Genomic DNA, 26585 nt, shown 5'->3' on the forward strand with positions numbered 1-26585 from the left:
CGGAGCAAGGGTATTAGCAATTAACTCTGATGAGAAAGATACTGTTACTAGTTGTGTCTTCTGTGAGAAGTCAGGTCACAGTCTCCACAAATGCTGGAAGTTCATGGATAAGCCCACCACAGAGCGACAGAAGTTTGTTCAAGAGAATAAATTGTGCTTTGGCTGTTTAAGGCCTGGGCATCGATCGAAAGATTGTGATAACAGGAACACCTGCGACACGTGTCAGAGGAGGCATCCATCCTGCCTGCACGAAGATCGTACTAAAGAAAGGTTAAGGGATAGGAAGACAGAGCCCCCACGAGATAAGGGGACAAGAGCGTCAAGTGAGGCCATATCTAACAGAGTCGTAAGGGACATTAACACTCACACCTCCACAATCATTCCAGTATGGGTGTAAACCACAAGTGAGCCAGATCGTGAAGTTCTTGTGTATGCACTTCTTGACACCCAGAGCGACACCACTTTTATCCTTGAAGAGACAACAAAAGCTCTCAATACAAGGAAGGAGCCAGTCCAACTGAAACTCTCTACAATGGCTTCAAGGAATACCATTGTGCCCTGCCAGAAGCTGTCTGGTTTGCAGGTTAGAGGGTTTTACTTGGAGAAGAAAATCCCTCTGCCAACGACCTACTCGAGAGAGTTTATTCCTGCAAACAGAGATCATATTCCTACTCCAGAGACTGCAAGAGCATGGTCTCATCTTGAACACATTGCAGAGGAGATTGCTCCTCAACAGAGCTGTAATGTCGGTCTCTTAATTGGCTACAACTGCTCCCAGGCTCTCCTTCCAAGAGAAATTGTGTCTGGTAAGGGAAATCAGCCTTTTGCTCAGAGAACAGATCTTGGCTGGAGCATAGTCGGCTATGGAAATCCATGTATCGACTATGGCTACCCTATTGGAGTGAGTCATCGGTTTATTGTTAGACAGGTGATGCCAAGCCTTCAATCTTCTTCCAACCTCACAAATCAAATACACTATGTTTGTAAAACACAGGTAAGAGAGGTAATCACAACACTGAACATTATCAAGACACTTCAATCTGACTTCAACGAGAGAGCTGCAGAAGAGGACCTCATATCTCAAGAGGATATCCGGTTCCTGAAGAAAATGAAAGAGGGCATCAGATGTAAGGACAATGCACATTATGAGATGCCGCTGCCGTTTAAGGAAGAAAGACCCAATCTGCCGAACAATAAAACATGTGCAGTTCACCGACTCAAGTGCCTGGAAAGGAGGCTAAGGAGAGACAAGCAGTACTACAAGGACTACACAGCATTCATGGAAGAGACTATAGCTTGTGGAGATGCTGAGAAGGTCTCTAAAGAGGAAATTAACAAGCATCCAGCATGGTACATCCCGCACCATGGGGTTTATCACCCACAAAAGCCTGGGAAGATACACGTCGTCTTTGACTGCTCAGCTAAGTTTCGAGAGACATCCTTGAATGATCATCTCCTTACCGGTCCAGAGTTGACAAACACATTGCTGGGTGTCCTTTGTCGTTTTCGTAAGGGTCCAGTTGCAATCATGTGTGACGTAGAGTGCATGTTCCACCAGTTTCATGTGAAAGCAGAAGACCAAGATTATCTACGGTTCCTTTGGTGGGAGAACGGAGATCTAGAGTCTCAACCCTCAGTGTATCGTATGAAGGTCCACTTGTTCGGCACAGCTTCATCTCCTGGTTGCGCCAACTATGGCCTCAAACATCTTGCTGCCGAAGGAGGAGGAAGCTTCAGCGAGAAGTCTATCCAGTTCATAGAAAGGAACTTTTATGTTGATGATGGGTTGACGAGCGTATCGTCTGAAGTTGAAGCGGCCCAGCTGGTGAAAGAAGCAAGAGAGCTTTGTAGCATCGGCAAACTTTGTTTGCACAAGTTTATCTCTAACAGCAAGGAAGTTATAGCCACAATTCCCAAGGAAGAACGTGCCAAGGGTGCCAAAGACCTGGATATGGCTCTGGGTGAACCACACATGGAGAGAGCGCTTGGTGTACTGTGGTGTGTCGCATCAGACGAGTTCCAGTTTAGAGTAGTTGTCAAGGAACGCCCACTCACAAGAAGAGGAGTGTTGTCTACAGTAGCCTCTGTATATGATCCGCTTGGGTTTGTGGCACCCTTTGTCCTGTCGGGGAAGCAGATCTTGCAACGGATGTGTCGTGACAAAATCGACTGGGATGACCCCCTTCCAGATGACCTACGTTCCTAGTGGGAATTCTGGCTCCAAGGCCTACAAAACTTGTCTGAAGTAAGGATCCAACGAAGCTACTTGCCATCAAGTTTCAAGGAGGTGCAGAGTTATGAGCTCCATCACTTCTCCGACGCTAGTACCTCAGGTTATGGAGAGTGCTCATACCTCAGAACAATCAGCACCGCAGGAGAAGTTCATTGCTCCCTAGTTATGGTGAAGTCGAGAGTCGCCCCTTCCAAGGTTACGACCATACCACGACTGGAACTTTCAGCAGCGGTGGTAGCTGTTCGAACAAGTGACATGCTCAAAAGGAGCTAGAGATACAAGGTCTACAGGAATACTTCTGGACAGACTCGAAGGTAGTTCTTGGCTACATCAACAATGAAGCCAGAAGAGTCCACGTCTTTGTAGCTAACCGTATTCAACGCATTAAACCTCCAACACAGACAGAAATGGAGTAAAGACAGAAGAAACGCAAGGATTAATGACATTGTCATTTTGCAAGATGATACTGCACCACGCAACCAGTGGAAATTGGCAAAGGTTACAGAAGTGTACCCGGGACAGGATGGCCGGCTGAGAAGATTCAAGTTACTGATCAGCGACTCAACCCTAGATGAGAGAGGTAAACGCATCACCAAACCCACTTATCTGGAGAGGCCCATCCATAAGACAGTCACCCTCCTGGAAGCCGATCAAGAAACCTGCAGACCCCTTTCACAGAAATCACCGGTGATTGGTGGGAGTGTAACTGACAGTTAGACTTACAGGTTATGTCGTTGTCTTTTGTTTGAATTGCTTATGTGTCCGCTGTGCGGGGGAAATGATAATACAAGCGGAACTACGTAGCTAATACTGTTGTAACGGGGATCCTTATTGTAGCAACACACTTTTGGAGGGAAGGCAATCCTGTGCTGCATTAGCTAAGTTTTCAAGTCATCAGGTGTAGTTCATAAAGGTTGAAGAGTGTATGTTAGGATGAAGTGTGAATTCATGCCAGGAATAATAAGTGTGAAGTTTGATTTCCTCCCTTCTGTAATAAGCAGCCAATTAGGTATTTTTTCCTTTATTCATGTGTTTAATCTGAACCCGTTATAACGCCGGTTAAACTGTTATGAATGTAAGCACTTCAGAGTTATACCAAGCTAATAAGTCACTCGTAAGATAAGGTTGTAAGAGTGTGCTCAACTCCACTTGGGTACACTGCCGTATCCACCGAGAGGCTCTTGCTGCCTGACAGCTTGAAAGACATTTTGGACACTACAGTGAAAATGGTTAACTTTGTTAAAGCAAGGCCCGTGAACTCTCATGTATTTTCTGCACCATGCAATGATATGTGCAGCGACCATGTAACGCTTTTACAACATACAGAAGTGCTGTGGTTATCAAGGGGCAAAGTATTGACACATTTTTTTGAATTGAGAGACAAGCTTAAAGTTTTCTTTACTAACCATAGTTTTCACTTGTCTGACCACTTGCATGATGACGGGTTTCTCACATGACTGGCCGATCTGTGTGATGTTTTTTACATTTACATTTACATTTAAGTCATTTAGCAGACGCTCTTATCCAGAGCGACTTACAAATTGGTGCATTCACCTTATGACATCCAGTGGAACAGCCACTTTACAATAGTGCATCTACATATTTTAAGGGGGGGGTGAGAAGGATTACTTTATCCTATCCTAGGTATTCCTTAAAGAGGTGGGGTTTCAGGTGTCTCCGGAAGGTGGTGATTGATTCCGCTGTCCTGGCGTCGTGAGGGAGTTTGTTCCACCATTGGGGAGCCAGAGCAGCGAACAGTTTTGACTGGGCTGAGCGGGAACTGTACTTCCTCAGTGGTAGGGAGACGAGCAGGCCAGAGGTGGATGAACGCAGTGCCCTTATTTGGGTGTAGGGCCTGATCAGAGCCTGGAGGTACTGAGGTGCCGTTCCCCTCACAGCTCCGTAGGCAAGCACCATGGTCTTGTAGCGGATGCGAGCTTCAACTGGAAGCCAGTGGAGAGAGTGGAGGAGCGGGGTGACGTGAGAGAACTTGGGAAGGTTGAACACCAGACGGGCTGCGGCGTTCTGGATGAGTTGTAGGGGTTTAATGGCACAGGCAGGGAGCCCAGCCAACAGCGAGTTGCAGTAATCCAGACGGGAGATGACAAGTGCCTGGATTAGGACCTGTGCCGCTTCCTGTGTGAGGCAGGGTCGTACTCTGCGGATGTTGTAGAGCATGAACCTACAGGAACGGGCCACCGCCTTGATGTTAGTTGAGAACGACAGGGTGTTGTCCAGGATCACGCCAAGGTTCTTAGCGCTCTGGGAGGAGGACACAATGGAGTTGTCAACCGTGATGGCGAGATCATGGAACGGGCAGTCCTTCCCCGGGAGGAAGAGCAGCTCCGTCTTGCCGAAGTTCAGCTTGAGGTGGTGATCCGTCATCCACACTGATATGTCTGCCAGACATGCAGAGATGCGATTCGCCACCTGGTCATCAGAAGGGGGAAAGGAGAAGATTAATTGTGTGTCGTCTGCATAGCAATGATAGGAGAGACCATGTGAGGTTATGACAGAGCCAAGTGACTTGGTGTATAGCGAGAATAGGAGAGGGCCTAGAACAGAGCCCTGGGGGACACCAGTGGTGAGAGCGCATGGTGAGGAGACAGATTCTCGCCACGCCACCTGGTAGGAGCGACCTGTCAGGTAGGACGCAATCCAAGCGTGGGCCACGCCGGAGATGCCCAACTCGGAGAGGGTGGAGAGGAGGATCTGATGGTTCACAGTATCGAAGGCAGCCGATAGGTCTAGAAGGATGAGAGCAGAGGAGAGAGAGTTAGCTTTAGCGGTGCGGAGCGCCTCCGTGATACAGAGAAGAGCAGTTCAGTTGAATGACTAGTCTTGAAACCTGACTGATTTGGATCAAGAAGGTCATTCTGAGAGAGATAGCGGGAGAGCTGACCAAGGACGGCACGTTCAAGAGTTTTGGAGAGAAAAGAAAGAAGGGATACTGGTCTGTAGTTGTTGACATCGGAGGGATCGAGTGTAGGTTTTTTCAGAAGGGGTGCAACTCTCGCTCTCTTGAAGACGGAAGGGACGTAGCCAGCGGTCAGGGATAAGTTGATGAGCGAGGTGAGGTAAGGGAGAAGGTCTCCGGAAATGGTCTGGAGAAGAGAGGAGGGGATAGGGTCAAGCGGGCAGGTTGTTGGGCGGCCGGCCGTCACAAGACGCGAGATTTCATCTGGAGAGAGAGGGGAGAAAGAGGTCAGAGCACAGGGTAGGGCACTGTGAGCAGAACCAGCGGTGTCGTTTGACTTAGCAAACGAGGATCGGATGTCGTCGACCTTCTTTTCAAAATGGTTGACGAAGTCATCTGCAGAGAGGGAGGAGGGGGGGTGGGAGGAGGATTCAGGAGGGAGGAGAAGGTGGCAAAGAGCTTCCTAGGGTTAGAGGCAGATGCTTGGAATTTAGAGTGGTAGAAAGTGGCTTTAGCAGCAGAGACAGAGGAGGAAAATGTAGAGAGGAGGGAGTGAAAGGATGCCAGGTCCGCAGGGAGGCGAGTTTTCCTCCATTTCCGCTCGGCTGCCCGGAGCCCTGTTCTGTGAGCTCGCAATGAGTCGTCAAGCCACGGAGCGGGAGGGGAGGACCGAGCCGGCCTGGAAGATAGGGGACATAGAGAGTCAAAGGATGCAGAAAGGGAGGAGAGGAGGGTTGAGGAGGCAGAATCAGGAGATAGGTTGGAGAAGGTTTGAGCAGAGGGAAGAGATGATAGGATGGAAGAGGAGAGAGTGAAGCGGGGGAGAGAGAGCGAAGGTTGGGACGGCGCGATACCATCCGAGTAGGGGCAGTGTGGGAAGTGTTGGATGAGAGCGAGAGGGAAAAGGATACAAGGTAGTGGTCGGAGACTTGGGAGTTGCAATGAGGTTAGTGGAAAAACAGCATCTAGTAAAGATGAGGTCGAGCGTATTGCCTGCCTTGTGAGTAGGGGGAAGGTGAGAGGGTGAGGTCAAAAGAGGAGAGGAGTGGAAAGAAGGAGGCAGAGAGGAATGAGTCAAAGGTAGACGTGGGGAGGTTAAAGTCACCCAGAACTGTGAGAGGTGAGCCATCCTCAGGAAAGGAGCTTATCAAGGCATCAAGCTCATACCGGAGACCTGGAACTGATGAACTCTCCGAGGGGACCTGGAGGGCGATAAATGATAAGGATGTTAAGCTTGAAAGGGCTGGTAACTGTGACAGCATGAAATTCAAAGGAGGCGATAGACAGATGGGTAAGGGGAGAAAGAGAGAATGACCACTTGGGAGAGATAAGGATCCCGATGCCACCACCCCGCTGACCAGAAGCTCTCGGGGTGTGCGAGAACACGTGGGCGGACGAAGAGAGAGCAGTAGGAGTAGCAGTGTTATCTGTGGTGATCCATGTTTCTGTCAGTGCCAAGAAGTCGAGGGACTGGAGGGAGGCATAGGCTGAGATGAACTCTGCCTTGTTGGCTGCAGATCGGCAGTTCCAGAGGCTACCGGAGACCTGGAACTCCACGTGGGTCGTGCGCGCTGGGATCACCAGATTAGGGTGGCAGCGGCCACGCGGTGTGGAGCGTTTGTATGGTCTGTGCAGAGAGGAGAGAACAGGGATAGACAGACACAGCTGGGAGCATGACGGAACGACAGAGAGAAGAGAACGAGGAGTGAGAGAGGGAGGGAGAGAGAGAGGGATAGAACCAAACAAGACCAGCAGAGGGAAACGAATAGCATGGGGAGCACAGGACAAACATGACAATAAATGACAAACATGACAGTACCCCCAGTTGACAGGCTACAGAAGAGGCTACGCTAATGCAAGGAGATTGGAATGACAAGTGGACTACACGTCTCAAATGTTCAGAAAGTTAAGCTTACGTAGCAAGAATCTTATTGACTAAAATGATTAAAATGATACAGTACTGCTGAAGTAGGCTAGCTGGCAGTGGCTGCGTTGTTGACTTTGTAGGCTAGCTGGCAGTGGCTGCGTTGTTGACACTACACTAATCAAGTTGTTCCGTTGAGTGTAATAGTTTCTACAGTGCTGCTATTCTGGGGCTAGCTGGCTAGCTAGCAGTGTTGATTACGTTACGTTGCGTTAAAAGAACGACAACAATTATCTTTGATACACAGACGGCTATGTAGCTAGCTATGTAGCTAGCTACGATCAAACAAATCAAACCGTTGTGCTGTAATGAAATGAAATGAAAAATGTGATACTACCTGTGGAGCGAAGCGGAATGCGACCGGGTTGTTGAGTGCGGAAGTTCTATTCAGTAGACGTTGGCTAGCTGTTGGCACTTCCATTAAGAGACAATTCTCTAAAAGTAGAACCGTCGAACGTGCTGAACATGAATCTCGAACGGAGAAAAATCAGGATATCAATCAAGATAGACAAAAACAAAAATGTTCAAGATAGTGAAAACAGCGCTAGCAGTGTCTCCTACGTTAAGGACGACAAATAGCTGGCTAGCTAACCTCAGTAAATTAAGATAATCACTCTAAGACTACACGCTCTAAACTACACAATTATCTTGGATACGAAGACAGCAAAGACAACTATGTAGCTAGCTAACACTACACTAATCAAGTCGTTCAGTTGAGTGTAATAGTTTCTACAGTGCTGCTATTCGGTAGACGGTGGACGTATGCTAGCTGGCTAGCTGCTGGGCAGATAGCAGTGTAGACTACGTTAGGACGACGAAATACAAGTTGCAATAGAAGTGCTGACTGTTTCACTATGTTGTCCTCTTTCTTTTCCTTTTTCTTCTGTCCTTCTTTTGTCCTTATTTTGTCTTCCTTTCTTCTGTTAACTAGATATTTTTTGTTGTTATTCTTTGTAAGCTAGCTAGCTTCTTCCAGGAGAGTCCCTAGCAACTGCTTAGCAACAAGTAAACAATTCTGCTAGCAATTCAGCTAGCTAAGATAACTGTACAATTTTATGAAAAATAGTTAATTTTTCAAAAGCCTGTCTTTTTGGTTTGTTCCTTGTTTTGTCTTCTATTGAGTCTTGCAGTTTTCTCTTGATTTTTTTGATGTACTTCACTCTAAAAAACCATTTAAATCTCAATATATACAGGAGCTCATTTTTCAGCAGCTGCTCAATTTAGAACTCCGGAACATATTATTATTATTTTTCTCGCCTGAATGTTCTGAATCTAGGATTACAGGGACTCTCCTATATTAAATGTGCGGAACAAAATTGAGTCTATGATTAAGAAGTTGGAGCTCTTCTCTTTCTACATTCACAAGGGCAATACACAGGTCTTTCCATCATTGTATTATTTTTTTGTGTGCAAATGAACTCAAGTTTATGGACAATGTCAAATCAAATTGTATTTGTCACGTACACATGGTTAGCAGATGTCAATGCGAGTGTAGCGAAATGCTTGTGCTTCTAGTTCCGACAATGCAGTAATAACCAACAAGTAATCTATCTAACAATTTCAAAACTACTACCTTATAGACACAAGTGTAAGGGGATAAAGAATATGTCCATAAAGATATATGAATGAGTGATGGTACAGAGCGGCATAGGCAAGATACAGTAGATGGTATTGAGTACAGTATATACATATGAGATGAGTATGTAAACAAAGTGACATAGTTAAAGTGGCTAGTGATACATGTATTACATAAAGATGCAGTAGATGATATAGAGTAAAGTATATACGTATACATATGAGATGAATAATGTAGGGTATGTAAACATTATATTAGGTAGCATTGTTTAAAGTGGCTCGTGATATATTTTACATAATTTCCCATCAATTCCCATTATTAAATTGGCTGGAGATGAGTCAGTGTGTTGGCAGCAGCCACTCAATGTTAGTGGTGGCTGTTTAACAGTATGATGTCCTTGAGATAGAAGCTGTTTTTCAGTCTCTCGGTCCCAGCTTTGATGCACCTGTACTGACCTCGCCTTCTGGATGATAGCGGGGTGAACAGGCAGTGGCTCGGGTGGTTGTTGTCCTTGATGATCTTTATGGCCTTCCTGTGACATCGAGTGGTGTAGGTGTCCTGGAGGGCAGGTAGTTTGCCCCTGGTGATGCGTTGTGCAGACCTCACTACCCTCTGGAGAGCCTTCCGGTTGTGGGCGGAGCAGTTGTCGTACCAGGCGGTGATACAGCCCGCCAGGATGCTCTCGATTGTGCATCTGTAGAATGTGATATAGCGAAGCACTTGAGTGAGTTGGGTGCGCAATTACGCAAGTACTTTCCCGAAACGGACACAAGCAACATGATTCATTATCCCTTTCATGCCCTGCCTCCAGTCCTTACCGATATCTGAACAAGTGAGCCTCATCGAAATTGCAACAAGCAGTTCTGTGAAAATGTAATTTAATCAGAAGCCACTGCCAGATTTCTGGATTGGGCTGCGCTCAGAGTATCCTGCCTTGGCAAACTGGCTGTTAAGACACTGATGCCCTTTGAAACCACGTACCTATGTGAGAGTGGATTCTCAGCCCTTACTAGCATGAAAACTAAATACAGGCACAGACTGTGTAAGACAGACCCTCTCCAATACAATCCAACATTGCAGAGTTATGTGCATCCTTTCAAGCACACCCTTCTCATTAACCTGTGGTGAGGTATTCACAATTTTTGCTGAACAAATAAAGTTTTATATGTAAGATGGCAAAATAAAGAGCAAAATTATGGATTATTATGATATTATTATTTGTGCCCTGGTACTATAAGAGCTCTTTGTCACTTCCCAAGAACCGAGTTGTGAAAGAAACTCATTCTTGTGTTTAATAAATGTATCGTATAGTGTGTGTGTGTGGCAGGTTTACAATGATGGCAAAAAAACAACATTCGAGAGTAAGCTGACCCTAGTGCTAGAGGGGGTACGCAGCTGGAGGTTGAATGTTTGAAGGGGTACGGGACTATAAAAAGTTTGGGAACCACTGTAGAGTATTACCTATTCTAAACATGTTACTTAATTGTATTTTTTCCTATGTGGACCATAAGGCTTCCTTTTCATGTATCCATCTGTAATAGAACACATAAGCACAATGTTAGCTGTGTATTCCAATATCCAGAGAGCAAATAAATGCTTTAAGAAAAGTATCCAGTACAAGCTTTGCATAGCAAATCAGCCGCCTGGCAATCAGATTGTTTTCCAATGCTGTGTGAGTATCACTGATGCTTGCAGTGCTGGTTTAATTGTCAAACCTGAAGGTGTCAGTTGAATTTGCATAATCTCTTAACATTTGCACAACACCTTATGTCTATGTTTTGCGTGCCAGTAAACGGTTGCTGGTTCATTATAATTGACAATACCAAATCATTATGGAGTGGGAGATATCTGCTATCTGCTCTTCATAGAGTGCCTAAAATTATTTTTGAAAGAGCAAACTGGAAGGAAAACTTCCAATCACCTAATTATGGGAAGTAGCCTGTTATTTGGGAAGGCTTACCATCACACTTTAGGCCAGGGGACCCCTATTACCCTCAGTCATAGGCCGATTGTTCCTTGAGTGGATGGTCAGGGGGCCAGAACTAGTTATAAATAATCTGTTGACCTCGAATTGACCGCAAGAATCCCGAACAGATATACACCACCGGTCAAAAGTTTTAGAACACCTACTCATTCAAGGATTTGTATTTATTTGTACTATTTTCTACATTGTAGAATAATAGTGAAGACATCAAAACTATTAAATAACACATAGGAAATCATGTAGTAACCAAAAAAGTGTTAAACCATTCCAAATATATTTTATATTTGAGATTCTTCAAGTAGCCATCCTTTGCACACTCTTGGCATTCTCTCAAGCAGCTTCATGAGGTAGTCACCTGGAATGCATTTCAATTAACAGGTGTGCCTTCTTAAAAGTTCATTTGTGGAATTTCTTTCCTTCTTAATGCATTTGAGCCAATCAGTTGTGTTGTGACAAGGTAGGGGGCTATACAGAATTTCCTGGGGATTTTATGGTCTTTAATGTCCAAGACGGAAAATTATTTATTTATTAATTGAGGGGCTGCCTCCTGTGGAGACCGGCTTTAGACTATGGTAAAGCAAACATGGACAACTATCAAAATCTTTGTCCATAAATAACTGACAGAAAGAAAATGGTTGGACCACAATTTCGAGGCAAAGAATAGGGCAGTGGGTGGGCTACCCACATTTTCTTTCCATCCATTACTTTCACTTTCATACAGACATCAAACCAAAAAGTAGATGAGTTACAGAGTTAATAATAACCTTGGGCAACTTAAGATAACTCCTGTATATGGGTGACCTACATTGGCTTCATGCATGGATTTGGCATTTGGCATCAGCGGCATAATAATGCTATACTCTGCCTACCTGTGATTCCATTAGGAGCAATGCTGTGGGCTGATTATAGACACTCACATAATGAACCAATTAAATAAAATAACAATGCCTTCGGTGGGGTGGCGCAATAATTCATATTTTAATAAGAAGGCGCCTCATTGGGTGGCCGAGTGCCCCCTTGTGGTTTAGGCGCATCTAATCCATCCAGTTCTTTCCATCACAGTTTTTTCCATCTCAATTAGCTACAGTGTATTAAAAAATATTGCCTAGTCAAACCATTACTTCTGTTCCAGCTGGCTGATAGGCGTTATTACCTAGGTACTGTAAAGCTGTAGCGCAGAACATTTGACCAAACTTCACTTGTTAATACCCAACAATTATTTTAAACTTAATTTAACTAGGCAAGTCAGTTAAGTTCTTATTTACAATGATGGCCTAGGAACAGTGGGTTAACCGCCTTGTTCAGGGGGAGAACGACAGATTCTTACCTTGTTTGCTCTTGGATTTGATCTTGCAACCTTTCAGTTACTGGCCCAAAGCTCTAACAACTAGGCTACCTGCCATCCCAGAAAATGACTGTCTTCAAAACTTATATGGCTAGTTGCAGTTGCTTTGTTTGAATTGAAAAATGCTCCATTATTAAATGTACATTTTTTTATAAAAATACATGCTCCATAAAGTAATCCAACAATATTTACGCCGCCATTTTGCCTATTTCAAATCTTCTCATTGATCGAGACAGGTGTGTCATTCAAGGTTTATATCTGAGTTGAGTTCATTGATGCTACATTAAGTGCCTGTTAAGTGCCTATTCTGGACGGGGGTGTTTTGTTAAGAGCCCAACACTTGCTCAAAACATGAACATATCTTTAAACTCAACGAGAGAATTTTGTAACAGAAAACGAACGGAAGACAGAGTCGACTATCTGTGCTAATTAGCTATCTTCTTCTCAAAACACCTGCGTGTGAACTGAAGATGGACACCGCAAATGTGTTGTTAACTGTGTACAGTGTATGGCCCTAACTACATACTGTATGAAGTCAGCGAGGTCCAGACCTAGGTATTTTTGATGTATCTTTCTTTAAATATATACACAGTAGTACACAATAAAGAAAATCAATTACGGGTCAACATCTAAATATTAGGCTACTCCCAGCGTTGATCAAAGCTCAGAACCCTTTATATTCTCGATCTGACTAAGTTCTGATGGATCCAACATTTAATTAAATGAAATGAAACATACAGAAAACCTCTACCCAGCTAACAATTCTAGTGAGAGAGAAGGTCTTCTGGAGCCTACCAACTTGCCCACTATCTAAGGGGACCAATCTAATTGCACATGTAAAAGGATGCAAACTGGGTCACAATACCGTAATATATAATTGCTAATTTAAAGCAATCATAAACTAGGCCTACTCATAACGACAATATTCACAAATTAGCAGCACTTGGGCCTGATTCTAAACAAAACCGACGAGTGGAGCGCGCAGCTAGCTAGTACACCATGTCCTTCGTCCCAGCTTGTCCTCCCTGTAAAGTTCTGGGACAGATCTGCATGACAGTCAATCAATCAATCAAATGTATTTCTAAAGCCATTTTTACATCAGCCGATGTCTTAAAGTGCTGTACAGAAACCCAGCCTAAAACCCCAAACAGCAAGCAATGCAGATGTAGAAGCATGGTGGCTAGGAAAAACTAAATAGAAAAGCCGGAACCTAGGAAGAAACCTAGAGAGGAACCAGGCTCTGAGGGGTGGCCAGTCTTCTTCTGGCTGTGCTGGGTGGAGATTATAACAGTACATGGCCAAGATGTTCAAATGTTCATAGATGACCAGCAGGGTCAGATAATAATAATCACAATGGTTGTAGAGGGTGCAACAGGTCAGCACCTCAGGAGTAAATGTCAGTTGGCTTTTCATAGCCGATCATTCAGACTTAGAAACAGCAGGTGTGGTAGAGTGAGAGTCCAAAACAGCAGGTCCGGAACAAGGTAGCACATCCAGTGAACAGGTCAGGGTTCCATAGCCACAGGCAGAACAGTTGAAACTGGAGCAGCAGCATGACCAGGTGGACTGGGGATAGCAAGGAGTCATCAGGCCAGGTAGTCCTGAGGCATGGTCCTAGGGCTCAGGTCCTCCGAGAAATGAGAGAGAGAGAAGGAGAAAGAGAGATAAAGAGAGAGAATTAGAGGGAGCATACTTAAATTCACACAAGACACCGGATGAGACAGGAGAAATAACCCCACCTACTTTACCAAAGCACAGCCGAAGCACAGCGTAGCCTAGTGGTTGGAGTGTCGGACTAGTAACCGAAAGGTTGCAAGTTCAAATCCCCGAGCTGACAAGGTACAAAACTGGCGTTCTGCCCCTGAACAAGGCAGTTAACATATAAATTCTCCCCTAGATTAATGCCCATTGCTTGAAATAAAGGGAAGTGATTATTGCATGAGTGAGCCCATAGGTTAATCAGCAAGTGTGGTGAAATTGCCTTAGTCTGTCATGCTGATAGGATGAAGTTAACAGGCAAATGACATTTCACAAGCTTGCTTATAGTAAAGGAAAAGGAGAGACATGATGCTGTGCTCACGAAGTGATTTGTAAGTCGCTCTGGATAAGAGCGTCTGCTAAATGACTTAAATGTAATGTAAATGTAAAGTAACGTTATAATTGTTAGTAATGATTATAACGTTACCTCATCAGCATAGCCAGTATTTTTAGGATGGTGTTTATAATGTGATAACGGAAGGCTAACTTAGTAGCGTACAGTCCTAGCTTCAAAATGGACCAATAGAAGCATAAAGAGTTTGAACACCCCCTATGCAGGAACGCACAAATTGCGGGCTGCAATGTCACCTTTGTCACTAATACTGGCTCATTCGGGTGCACTTTGGGACCCACAGCGGAGCACATGACTGGCCAGTGGAAGCACGAGAAGAACACAAACAAAAGAAACTATATTAAATTAAATTAAACATAAAGCAACCTCTACCTCGCTAACAATTCTAGGGAGAGAGAACATTTTCGTAATGTTAGCCAAAATGTTCACCTAATGTTTGAGTGACCAGTTTTTCCGTTGGTTAGGGGAACATTCTATTTAGCATAAACCTTCTGAGAACCTTTCTAGCATGTTTTGGTTTTAGTTAGGTGAACAATCTCTTAGTGTCAAACAAAACATACCAAGAACATGGTTACCACGTTCTTAGAATATACCATATTCATGTTCTCGACATGTTTCATGGAACGCTGCATGAACATGAATGTTTCCGGTTTTCTGTGGGTTGGGAGAATATTCGATCCACATCCCAACAAACATACACAGAACATGGTTGCTGTGTATTCAGAATGTATGATATGAATGTACTACACACGTTTCATCAGTTGTCAGGACAACGCTTGAAGGGACAAAAGGAATGTTCCAGAAACCAAAAAGGGTTTCACTACACATCACGCCTTTCTACTGTTGCAGAGTGAATCAAAGCCCTGCTTCGTGAACCACTGATCCATTCCAAGCTTTTTGTCTGTCGGCAAGGTTAGGGATACTTGCACACAGTGCTTTTAAACATAGTGTTTTCATTGTACATATTTTACACACTTTGACATACATGACTACAGTGTGCATGCTCATTTATACAGTAATTAGTGTTCAACAGTCCTCACCTGTGATTTTAATTCACAACCTCTTGATTCATGGTGCGCCACCATGTCCGTGTTATGTATCAGTTAGTCTGGCCATTTCCATAATTGATTTGAATTTATTTACTTATTTCAGCGATCTAAGGGCATTCAGTATAGCTGTTAACCCGTTTGAATGATACTCCTGAATCGCTATTATCGATAGAAGTGTTTCTTGAGTGTACTTTCAACAGAGCTGAGATTTACTTCAAGGTGCATTCACCCTATTGTTTACAGCCTTCCACCTATCAAGTTTTTTCAGATCTACTCAAATGCCCAAGGAGGAGGGGCTACATTTTCTCTGGTTAGGGCATTCGTCATTGGCGCTAGTGGCCTGTCCAAATAAAGGATATCTCTAAGACGTGCTTATTGGGCCAGTCTAGTTAGGCCCTGTCCATAAAAATCCTAACGTCTCCACCTTTGGCGCATGTTTTTTTGTTGTTGTTGAGGGCCTCTCAAGTTGTGCAGTGGTCTAAGGCACTGCATCACACTGCTAGGGTTGTTACTACAGACCCGGGTTCAATCCCGGACTGTATCACAACCAGCCGTGATCAGGAGTCCCATATGGTGGCGCACAATTGGCCCAGCGTCGTCTGGGTACGGGGAGGGTTTGGCTGGGGTAGGCTGTCATTTTAAATATACATTTGTTCTTATCTCACTTACCTAGTTAAATAAAGGTTAAATCAAATAAAATAATCATATTCAGGGATGCCCAATTTGAGACCAGGGTCTCATTCTCAATCGCGCCCCGAGAACAAACAATTCACAAATCAGCATGATGATTCAATAAAACATCAATAAAACAGCAACAACAAAAAGGAAACTAATACACTACATTTCAACAACACAAATAAATTATTGCAATCAACCAAAACGCTCACAAACCTAAGTGAATTCATTCCTCATCAGCATTCTAAACTGCCAAATTGGCACCGGGGAATCAAGATGTAATAAGGATGGTAAATTATTCAGAACATGGGGGGGGGGCGTTAAAACTAAAGGCTGATTTACCTAGCTTGGTAGAGACATGAGGGACCTGTGAGTTAATCAACCCTGTGAGCAGGAATAGTGCCTCAAATATTTATACTTTAACAGAGAAGTGAGACATATTGGAAGCTTGTGCAGGAGAACTTTGTAAACAAAAAGGGAGAAATGAAGTGATCTATGGGAATTCAGAAAGGTTCAGCCGACCTTCTGATAAAGGATACAGTGATGAGTATTAAAGCTGTCACCTGTGATAAAGCGAAGCGCGCTAATGTCCACTGCATCCACGGGTTTTAGAGTAGTGGCTGCTGCATTCTAATAAATGGTGTCACCATAATCAAGAGCTGGCAGGAACATTGCCTGTACAACCTGTTTCCTGCTGTTCAGGGAGAGGCTTGACGTAGTTCTATAAAAGAAGCCTCCTTTAAATCTCAACTTCTTAACTAGCTCATCCATATGTCTTTTTTTTTGTCAATCCAAAAGCCCAGATATTTATAGGCAAGAATGCGCTCGACGAGAGAACCATCCAATGCATAAATGTGTATAACTATCTGAAATACTTCTACGAGATTTAGAAAACATACATTTAGTTTGTCCTGCATTTAGTACCAATTTTAAATCAACAAGGGCTTTCTGCAAAGCAGCAAAATCTGATTGCAGTAGGGGAATAGTGTACATAAGTGTCCGGTTTTTGCAGATAGACCATTATTACCTATATAAATAGTAAAGAGGACAGGTCCCAAAATCAACCCCTCTGGGACACCTTTAGTAATAGCGAGGTAACTTAACACCATCAGAAAGCACAACTTGTGCACTGTCTGAGAGATAGTTCCCAAACCACTTGCAAGACGCCTGGTCGAGGCCCGTTTCAGACAACCTTTGAATGAGTAGGGGATGGTCGACAGTATCAAAGGCCTTGGCTAGGTCTATAAATATGGCAGCACAGTGATTCCTACGATCTAAGCAATTTAACACATTCTTTAAGACAAGCATAGCTGCTTAAACCGTGCTATGTCTAGGTCTAAAACTAGACTGGTGCACATTAAGAATATACAGAAATGTTAAGTTTTAAAAGTTCTTAGCTGAGCATTTGCCAGTGATTTTAATATTTTTGCAAGGCAAGATGGTTTAGAAATTGAGCGATTGTTATCTAGGTCAGAAGGATCCCTGGAGGAGGAGGAGGACATGCGCCGCCGTCCAGATCTTAGAGATAGCACCAGAAGCAATTGTTAAATGAAAATGTGGTTCAAAGTTTCAACAATGAGAGGGGCAGAAAGCTGATTCAAATTAGAAAAAAAGAGTGAGTTCCTGGAAGTGAATCATTCTCTACTATCTGTTTAGAGGTGAATAAATGACTCTCTCTAGTGGAACTATAGGTATTTTCAGAAACTATTCTTTCAAACAGGTGATAAAATGGTTATTAAAAGCACCACAAATTTCATTTGTGTGTTATGGGACCTGAGGCTATGTATATAAAACAACAGCTAATCAAATGGATACCCAAACTATTTGCATAGGGGGGGGACATATTGAATATACTGTATAAATGAACATGCACAAAATAATAATCTATTCTATGTCAATGTGTAGATTAGTGAAAATCCACTTTGACTGAGGATAATAGAGAATTAGTGTGAAAGGAATTTGACAATACATTTTCAATCTGATTCCATTATCATGTATTATGGTCAATTTAGACTGAGAATAGTATCTAGTTATGGTAAGTATAGCCAGTTATAATTGTAACAGCTTAGCATATTATTTTAAAAAGAAGATCCGTCTTTATATGCCTAAAATTGTAATGTATCTGCGTGTAGCTGGTGGACAGCAGATATGAGTAGTGAAAGCAATTTTACTCAATAATATAACAATACACGTCAATAATATAAATACAAGGTCACAAATATGGACCGCAATACAATAAACAATTACTCACAAACAAACATGGGGGAACAGAGGGTTAAATAATGAACAAGTAATTGGGGAATTTAAACCAGGTGTGTAAGACAAAGACAAAACAAATGGAAAATGAAAAGTTGATCGGCGATGGCTAGAAGGCCCTGACGTCCACCACCGAAAGCCACCTGAACGAGGAGAGGGATCGACTTCGGTGGAAGTCGTGACAAAAATAAAAAGGAATATAACATATGCTGTTTACACGAAACGCACGGAAAAAGTAATGGGGTGGTGAAATCATTTTCTGTCATGGACAAAGGAACTGAAAAGGTGTGATGATATTAATTAACAAGAATGTTGATCTATCAGGATCCCTTTGAAAATTAAAGTGGATGAAAAACAGATTTGGCTCATTAATCTATATGGTCCAGGTCAAATATTTATACCAATATATTGAACTTAGAGGCAACAAACGATCAAATCATTATGGTGGGAGTCTATAACAGAAGTACACTATCGTACACTACTGGTCACTTAGACATTTCCTTGTTTTTGAAAGAAAAGCAAATTTTTTTGTCCGTTAAAATAACCTAAACATGTTCAGAATGTTGTAAATGACTATTGTAGCAGGAAACAGCTGATTTGTAATGGAATATCTACATACTGTAGGCATACAGAGACCCATTATCAGCAACCATCTCTCCTGTGTTTCAATGGCACATTGTGTAAGCTAATCCAAGTTTATCATTTTAAAAGGCTAATTGATCATTAGAAAACCCCTTTGCAATTATGTTAGTACAGCTGAAAACTGTTGTTCTGATTAAAGAAGCAATAAAACTAGACTTCTTTAGACTAGTTGAGGATCTGGAGTATCAGAACTCTACGCACCTTGGTCCACTCATTTCAACAATCGTGACATTCCCTTAGTGAAATCACATAGAAGAGCAGCAGAAGGGTTCTGGAAACATTGGTTTACAATCAGTCTCAAAATCTTAAGTTAAAAGAAACCTCACAAACCTCACAAATCCCTCTCTCCTGTATTCTGCAAATTACAAAAACTATAAGAACAAAATTTACTCACCTGCTTCAGATATCAAAATACATATTTTATTAACAAATTCCAAGAATCCTTAAATAATATAAAGACAACTTGGAAAATCATCAATCGACTGTTGAATAAGAAAAAGGTATCTACAAGTATCCCATCTCAATGTATTGTTTGTTGAAAATAAGATCTATAGCAATCCTGATGTTATTTCACATGAGTTTAATAACTTTTTTGCGAATGTGGGTTCCTCTGTCAAATAAATATTTAAGAAAACCTGATTGACATTTCCCTTCTCTGCTTCAATTTGATTCTTCTGAATTAATGGAGGTGATGGAGGTACAGTGGGGAGAACAAGTATTTATCAGGGATAAAATTGTAGACCTGCACAAGGCTGGGATGGGCTACAGGACAATAGGCAAGCAGCTTGGTGAGAAGGCAACAACTGTTGGTGCAATTATTAGAAAATGGAAGAAGTTCAAGATGACGGTCAATCACCCTCGGTCTGGGGCTCCATGCAAGATCTCACCTCGTGGGGCATCAATGATCACGAGGAAGGTGAGGGATCAGCCCAGAACTACACGGCAGGACCTGGTCAATAACCTGAAGAGAGCTGGTACCACAGTCTCAAAGAAAACCATTAGTAACACACTACGCCGTCATGGATTAAAATCCTGCAGCGCACGCAAGGTCCCCCTGCTCAAGCCAGCGCATGTCCAGGCCCATCTGAAGTTTGCCAATGACCATCTGGATGATCCAGAGGAGGAATGGGAGAAGGTCATGTGGTCTGATGAGACAAAAATATAGTTTTTTGGTCTAAACTCCACTCGCCATATTTGGAGGAAGAAGAACGATGAGTACAACCCCAAGAATACCATCTTTTGCAACTTCTGGATAAAATCTCTACAGCCCTGAACAACAATGATTACACTCTTGGCATTTTTATTTATTTATCCAAAGTGTTTGATATGGTTGATCATTAAATATGATTTTCTAAACTAAATTATGTTTTTCATGATTATACATATAATTGGTAATAGTGATATAATAGTGATGTTTATGATAGAGAACAATTTGTTTATGCAAATGGCTGTGCATCTACCAGGGCCAAAATATCCTGTGTCGTGCCACAGGGTTTGATAATTGGATGTTTGTTATCCCTAACTTATATCACCTACATTGCTGCTGTGTCTTCCACTGTACAGTACTTCCCATTATTTTAGCTGATGTTAACAATTTGATTTTAATCACCAAAAAATGTTAATTCACTTATTAATAAAGACAACTCAGGCATGGGAAAATTTTCGGACTAGTTCCGGATAAACAAATTCTTCAAAATGTTTTTTTTTTTTTAAATGCAACTTTGTTTTCACTAGTAAGAATAAGCAATGAATATGAAATATTGTAAAAGAAAAGAGGCAGAATCTCAATTGGTGGGAATGAAATGGAACAAGTCACAACCATTAGATTCCTCATAATTTTAATTGAGGAAAAGTTATCCTGGAAAGATCATATCAATTTGCCTGAAGCAAAGTTATGAAATCTGTTGGTATCAGAAAGATTTGTGGTTTGGTTCATCAGGCTTGCTTCCTAACTATATACACTATAGCTACATTTACTGTAATATTGTCTGGGCCAGTACATATGCCTCCTATCTACACAAATTACTCCTCATACAAAATAAATGTACAATACTAGCTACCTCCTGTAATTACCTAGCTCCAGCTGCATCTTTGTTTAAGAAACTCAATACCTTGTCTATTTATGACATTAATGTACACCAATTACGCACCTTCGTCTATTAATACTCATACCTTCCAGACAGTTGACCTAAGCCCTTAAATGGAATTTTTTAGGTTCATTCTGAAATACAGCTATACAACTCAAGACACTGCAATAACATTCACCCTCCCCATTGCCACACCTCACATAGTCAATTCTCTATCAGATAAAGAGGTACCATACTCTGGAATTCTTATCTTCACATTGCCAGAATATCATCCCTCAGTGACTTCAAGCAAAGACTGGGGGTCAGCCTGATGAACAAAACTACTCAGTAATCTCTTCCATATAGCCCAACTCTCACATGCACAAACACATTTTTATTTACTGATCAATTAATTTATTAATAGTTTTTTTCTATATTTTACCCCCTTTTTCATGATATTCAATTGCAATCTTGTCTCATCACTCCAACTCCCCAACGGGCTCAGTAGTGGCGAAGGTCGAGTCATGCGTCCTCCCGAAACATGACCCGCCAGACCGAGCTTCTCAAATCCTGCCCGCTTAACCCGGAAGCACCAATGTGTCGGAGGAAACAGTGTTCAACTGACATCCGCAAGTCAGCCTGCAGGCGCCCGGCCTGCCACAAGGAGTCGCTAGAGCGCAATGAGCCAAGTAAAGCCCCCCCCCAGGCCAAACCCTCCCCTAACCCGGACAACGCTGGGCCAATTGTGCGCTACCCTATAGGACTCCCGGGCACGGCTGGTTGTGACACAGCCTGGGATCGAACCCGGGTCTGTAGTGACTCCTCAAGCACTGCAATGCCTTAGACCACTGCACCACTTGGAAGGGCAGGTCAGGAGAATTGATCAACATGATTGCCATACAGTGATAGTATTTGTCTCAGATGGGAATGGAACATTGGCGAGGCGATGAAACCAGATTTAGTTTATGAACAGTGGATCGGATAGAAAGGCATGTTGAGATTGTCTGAGCTGTAGGAAGTAGGTGAGTGGTTGGTAAGGGCTGAGGTTAGATAGCTGGAACCGGTAGACTTGTGATTCTGCTAAACTGATCAGTTTACTGTGCTTGATGGTGAAGATATATTTGTCGAGGATAGTAATATCTGACATAATGAAAAGGGATGTAGGTAGAAAATGAGGATCAGCAGTGGTCACATGGCCAGCGGGACTTTATTGGACCTAATGGCGAAGCGAGGAAGAGAATAGACGGGAAGTGGAGGGTGTTGGGTGAAGGAAGAGCCAGGGTGGCCGTCGAGAGGAAATGGTGAGCCGGAGGCCAGGGCGGGCAGTGAAAACTGGAACATTGAGGCAATTGGCTCACTGAACTGAGAGGTCACAGCTGTGAGGAACAGGGGCAGAGCCACAGTTGGAGGAGCAGGAACATATAGCTGGCTGAGCTGTTGTCGCTGGCAGAGAGGAAGGTGAGGCACTGCAGCGGTGGCGGTCACAGGACCAGTGGGACTGTAGGCAAAGATGGAGTTTGTCACTGGTGGAGGGGATGAGCCACTGCTGTAATGGATGCTGGCGTAATTGTGTGCCATCCTATGAGACTCTCGGCCACGGCCGGTTTTGGTACAGCCCAGGAATGAACCCAGGTCTGTAGTAACACCTCTAGCACTACAGTGCAGTGCCTTAGACCGCTGCACCACTCGGGAGGCCCCAAAAATAAAGTTAATGAAAATATGTAAATCATTATTTGAATATGTTGGTAACCGGTTGTGTAAAAGTGATAATGCCCTCAAAGACAGTGTTTGGAGAATATAATGGCACGTGCCAATAAATCCTCAAAACACCAGCTCCGAGGACATTACCACTTAAGGAGGGAGCTGCGTTCAAGGCAACTATTGCATTCAAGTCTGGTCCTCTCTCCTGAATTTTTGTTAATTCTTAACACCATAGACAGAAGAAAAAAATACTTCAAATCACTACACACCTTTTATAGGGTTATGGTTCTCATACAGCCATATTTCCATGTTACAGTGCTTGTTTACGGGAAACAGACAGAAGACAGAGGCTAATCGGCTCTCTGTGTCTCTCGAACACTTGTGTGTAAACGGAAGACGAATGCCACAAACATGTCACTGAAAAATACTGTCAGCAGCAACTGTGTTAAAACCAATTAAAACATTAACACTGTACATTGTTACATTTGTGATTTTTTGTTTTATTTGATATGAAAGTAGAGGGCTTTGTGTATCTAGAACCATACCGCAATTGAGAATCGAGTCACATTTAGATGGAGTATTTGGCTGTTTTTGCTGCCTGTTACGTTCCCTGGCAAGAAGAACAAAAAATGTCACTCAACCAGAAGGGGGAACTAACAAAGAGTCACTGACACACGAGGTTGGTGGCACCTTAATTGAGAATGGGCTCTCGGTAATGGCTGGAATGTAATGAGTAGAATGACATCAAACACATCAAACATGGATTCCATGTGTTAGATACCATTCCATTTGCTCCTTTCCAGCCATTATTATGAGCCGTCCTCCCCTCAGCAGCTTCTACTGCAATGAGAACCAAAACAAAACAGGCTGAGTTTTAGAAGGGGTTCTGGAAGACACTCATGGGGGTGTCCACTGAGTTGACTAGCAACAACAACTGGTACCTAAAAGACACCCACCATTAATTTTCCCAAGATAAAGCAAACAAAAGAAAAACCCAGGAAGCAAACCAAAAAACGGAGCAAAACATAAATAGGGAAGATCATCAGATTGTTCTTCTAGAACTCAAATAGGGAGCCCTAACTAAAGGTGTTAACCCTCCACATCTCTCAAGACAACTGGAGGACTGGGCCAGCCACTCTTAAATATCACCTAGGTCAGCACAGGTGAAACACCTTCCAACTAACGAGATGGACAAGCCAGCACTGGTGTAACACATACTGACTAACAAGGTGACACCAATCGGTGCGCCCCACGTGCTACCGTCCAACCTCAAAATATAAATGGAAAAACCAAAGCCTGTAAAACTGCCAAAGCTAATTCGCCTTTCAACAGAACATGTAAGGTCCTTTGGACTCTAAGGTGTAACGTTAGGCTCTTTTGGTCCATTATTGGGCTAGCTGCACTCATGCCTAAAATTGAAGTGCCTTTTAAATGGTGGCCTACCTGGATCAAGTCCTTGGCAGAAATGGTCAGTTAGGCCTACACAGATATCAAATCAAATCAAATCAAATTTATTTATATAGCCCTTCGTACATCAGCTGATATCTCAAAGTGCTGTACAGAAACCCAGCCTAAAACCCCAAACAGCAAACAATGCAGGTGTAAAAGCACGGTGGCTAGGAAAAACTCCCTAGAAAGGCCAAAACCTAGGAAGAAACCTAGAGAGGAACCGGGCTATGTGGGGTGGCCAGTCCTCTTCTGGCTGTGCCGGGTAGAGATTATAACAGAACATGACCAAGATGTTCAAATGTTCATAAATGACCAGCATGGTCAAATAATAATAAGGCAGAACAGTTGAAACTGGAGCAGCAGCACAGTCAGGTGGACTGGGGACAGCAAGGAGCCATCATGTCAGGTAGTCCTGGGGCACGGTCCTAGGGCTCAGGTCCTCCGAGAGAGAGAAAGAAAGAGAGAATTAGAGAGAGCATATGTGGGGTGGCCAGTCCTCTTCTGGCTGTGCCGGGTGGAGATTATAACAGAACGTGGCCAAGATGTTCAAATGTTCATAAATGACCAGCATGGTTGAATAATAGTAAGGCAGAACAGTTGAAACTGGAGCAGGAGCATGGCCAGGTGGACTGGGGACAGCAAGGAGTCCTCATGTCAGGTAGTCCTGGGACATGGTCCTAGGGCCCAGGCCAGTTGAAACTGGAGCAGCAGCATGGCCAGGTGGACTGGGGACAGCAAGGAGTCATCATGTCAGGTAGTCCTGGGGCATGGTCCTAGGGCTCAGGTCCTCCGAGAGAGAGAAAGAAAGAGAGAAGGAGAGAATTAGAGAACGCACACTTAGATTCACACAGGACACCTGAATAGGACAGGAGAAGTACTCCAGATAAACAAACTGACCCTAGCCCCCCGACACATAAACTACTGCAGCATAAATACTGGAGGCTGAGACAGGAGGGGTCAGGAGACACTGTGGCCCCATCCGAGGACACCCCCGGACAGGGCCAAACAGGAAGGATATAACCCCACCCACTTTGCCAAAGCACAGCCCCCACACCACTAGAGGGAAATCTTCAACCACCAACTTACCATCCTGAGACAAGGCCGAGTATAGCCCACAAAGATCTCCGACACGGTACAACCCAAGGGGGGGGAACCCAGACAGGCCGACCACAACAGTGAATCAACCCACCCAGGTGACGCACCCCCCCCAGGGACGGCACGAGAGAGCCCCAGCAAGCCAGTGACTCAGCCCCCGTAACAGGGTTAGAGGCAAAGAATCCCAGTGAAAAGAGGGGAACCGGCCAGGCAGAGACAGCAAGGGCGGTTCGTTGCTCCAGAGCCTTTCCGTTCACCTTCCCACTCCTGGGCCAGACTACACTCAATCATATGACCCACTGAAGAGATGAGTCTTCAGTAAAGACTTAAAGGTTGAGACCGAGTTTGCGTCTCTGACATGGGTAGGCAGACCGTTCCATAAAAATGGAGCTCTATAGGAGAAAGCCCTGCCTCCAGCTGTTTGCTTAGAAATTCTAGGGACAATTAGGAGGCCTGCGTCTTGTGACCGTAGCGTACGTGTAGGTATGTACGGCAGGACCAAATCAGAGAGGTAGGTAGGAGCAAGCCCATGTAATGCTTTGTAGGTTAGCAGTAAAACCTTGAAATCAGCCCTTGCTTTGACAGGAAGCCAGTGTAGAGAGGCTAGCACTGGAGTAATATGATCAAATTCTTTGGTTCTAGTCAGGATTCTAGCAGCCGTATTTAGCACTAACTGAAGTTTATTTAGTGCTTTATCCGGGTAGCCGGAAAATAGAGCATTGCAGTAGTCTGACCTAGAAGTGACAAAAGCATGGATTCATTTTTCTGCATCATTTTTGGACAGAAAGTTTCTGATTTTTGCAATGTTACGTAGATGGAAAAAAGCTGTCCTCGAAATGGTCTTGATATGTTCTTCAAAAGAGAGATCAGGGTCCAGAGTAACGCCGAGGTCCTTCACAGTTTTATTTGAGACGACTGTACAGCCATTAAGATTAATTGTCAGATTCAACAGAAGATCTCTTTGTTTCTTGGGACCTAGAACAAGCATCTCTGTTTTGTCCGAGTTTAATAGTAGAAAGTTTGCAGCCATCCACTTCCTTATGTCTGAAACACATGCTTCTAGCGAGGGCAATTTTGGGGCTTCACCATGTTTCATTGAAATGTACAGCTGTGTGTCATCCGCATAGCAGTGAAAGTTTACATTATGTTTTCGAATAACATCCCCAAGAGGTAAAATATATAGTGAAAACAATAGTGGTCCTAAAACAGAACCTTGAGGAACACCGAAATGTACAGTTGATTAGTCAGAGGACAAATCATTCACAGAGACAAACTGATATCTTTCCGACAGATAAGACCTAAACCAGGCCAGAACATGTCCGTGTAGACCAATTTGGGTTTCCAATCTCTCCAAAAGAATGTGGTGATCGATGGTATCAAAAGCAGCACTAAGGTCTAGGAGCACGAGGACAGATGCAGAGCCTCGGTCCGATGCCATCAAAATGTCATTTACCACCTTCACAAGTGCCGTCTCAGTGCTATGATGGGGTCTAAAACCAGACTGAAGCATTTCGTATACATTGTTTGTCTTCAGGAAGGCAGTGAGTTGCTGCGCAACAGCCT

This window comes from Oncorhynchus gorbuscha, linkage group LG14, assembly GCF_021184085.1.
Source record: "Oncorhynchus gorbuscha isolate QuinsamMale2020 ecotype Even-year linkage group LG14, OgorEven_v1.0, whole genome shotgun sequence".
NCBI classification, from domain to species: Eukaryota; Metazoa; Chordata; class Actinopteri; order Salmoniformes; family Salmonidae; genus Oncorhynchus; species Oncorhynchus gorbuscha.